We start from the raw sequence: 2,321 nt of genomic DNA, 5'->3' as shown, positions 1-2,321 counted from the left end.
ATTGACTATTTGGTGGATTATAGTATAACATTACCTTAACATGCTTGGTTCTCAGCTCCATTCATAAAGCCTTAGTGGGTGATCCTTCAGTTATTACATCTGGCCATTGCTTGAATATGCACCTTCATCAAATGCCTTCAGCTCCCCCTCTCCCCTTCCACCACCTCCATCCTGCGAGAAGCACCTGTACATGGTCACCTTGGGGATGGTGGATGGGCAAGGGAATGGGACAGTTCCTATTGCCCACTACTTTGTGGTTGATGGGAGTAATCGGGCAGTCCGAGCTCCGGTTGCACAATCCATTGAGGGTGATGGGGGAATTGACTGGATGGGGAAACATGAGCTCCCACTTCTCAATCTATTGTGCATGTGTTTGAATGGTTTGGGGAGTCATTCAGAATCAGTCCCAACTCCTATTGCTGCCTAAGGGAAAATGTCCAATGAGGATAAAGAGAATCCTGGCAGGGTGTGGTGTCAATGATCAGTGAGGAGGGATTCGGCACCAACAATCGGGGGAAGGGTGGAAACCCAGCTGTGATTGGAAAGGCCAATGTAAAGGCAGCGAGTTGTTGAGACTGAGTGTGAGGGTTCACTGGTTGGGCCAAGGGAGAAGGCGGGCAGCGAGAAGGAAATACAATCAAATGAGCTCTGGGCGGGTGATTGAAAGCCTACCTACAGCAAATCCACTGCGTTTTCCTTGGAAGGCCTTTGGAAGACCGTGAGGGTGTTGAGGGACTGTTGAATTGTCCAATCACAGTACGTTATTCACTGCCAATGGGCAATAACGAGAGGGAAGTATCCGCATCGCCACCAATAGACAACAAAAAATAGACAAGAGACAGTCGGCACAGGAGTAGGACATTCTGCCCTTGGAGCCTGCACCACCATTCAATCTGATCTTGGCTAATCTTCCTTAATCAGTGTCCCTGTTCCAATCAGTATACGGATAATGGAGAGGTGTTCTGTGGGGATTGGCCAGTACAACACATTGGAACATTGGGAGGATGAGTAAATGGCCGGCGGGCTACTGAGCCAATCGTAAGAGGGAAAATGGGCGGGTCAGCACGATGTAGTGTTAAGCCAATCACTTAGAGGGAAGGGTAGGTGGGCACATATGATGGACAGAGGCCCACTTGAATCGAAAATCAATGGCTTGGCAGGAAACAAGGTTGGATCTGCCTACCAGCCAATATGTGGCAGCGGTGCGGACGGAGTCCATTTCGAAAGGAAAAGGTGACAAAGGTGAAAAAATGAGAGACAGGGGGAGAAAGTGGCAAGTGAATGTTCCATTATATTTGTGTCACAGATTGAGTGTGTGTGTGCGGGCATGTCTAAGCACTTGTCCATATCACTGTGAACTCTTCTTATTCGTGGCCCCGTTCAGATTCCTTTTGAATGTTATAACTGTACAAGCCTCTTTCATTTCCTTGGGCAGCTTATTCCATACACGCACCACCCTCTGCGTGAAAAGGTTACCCCTTAGGTCCGTCTTTTATCTTTCCCCTTTCAACCTAAACCTGTGCCCTGTCCAATTCTGGACTCCCGCATCCCACGAAAAAGACCATGTGAATTTATCCTAACCATGAAATTCTTGATTTGACAAACTTCAGCTTTCGAAGCTCCAGGTAAAACAGCCGCAGCCGATATAGCTTCCCTCTGTAGCTCAAACCCTCCAAAGTTTGCAACATCCTTGTGAAATATTTCTCAACCCTTTTCAATTTCACAGTATATTTCTGAAAGAAGGGAGATGTGAATTGGGCATGTTATTCCAAAAATGCCCTCAACAATGTCCTGTACAGCTGCAACATATCTTCCCAATTCTGAGACGCGATAAGGTAAAAACAATGACTGCAGATGCTGGAAACCAGATTCTGGATCAGTGGTGCTGGAAGAGCACAGCAATTCATGCAGCATCCGACGAGCAGCAAAATAGACGTTTTGGGCAAAAGCCCTTCATCAGGCTCTCTGCCTTTATTGCTGATGAAGGGCTTTTGCCCGAAAAGTCGAGTTTGCTGCTCGTCCGATGCTGCCTGAATTGTTGTGCTCTTCGAGCACCAGTGATCCAGAATCTGAGAAGCGATGCTGAGTCCAAGAAAGAAAAATGTGCAAATAAACTTCTTCACCAGCCTTTCTACCTGAGACTCCACATCCATGGAACGATGCATCTGTACCCCAGGTCTCTTTCTTCTGTGATAGTCCGCAGGGACATATAATTAACTGTATAAGTCGTGCCTGGGATTGCCTTACCAAAGTGCCGCATGTCACCATTTTCAATATTGAAGTCTATCTACAACTCATTGGCCCACCTAATTAAGTTACTG

Source organism: Chiloscyllium plagiosum, unplaced genomic scaffold (genome assembly GCF_037043375.1).
Source record: "Chiloscyllium plagiosum isolate Xiang-an unplaced genomic scaffold, Cpla_swu_hap1 HiC_scaffold_41, whole genome shotgun sequence".
NCBI lineage: Eukaryota > Metazoa > Chordata > Chondrichthyes > Orectolobiformes > Hemiscylliidae > Chiloscyllium > Chiloscyllium plagiosum.
This window is presented reverse-complemented; position numbering follows the sequence as displayed.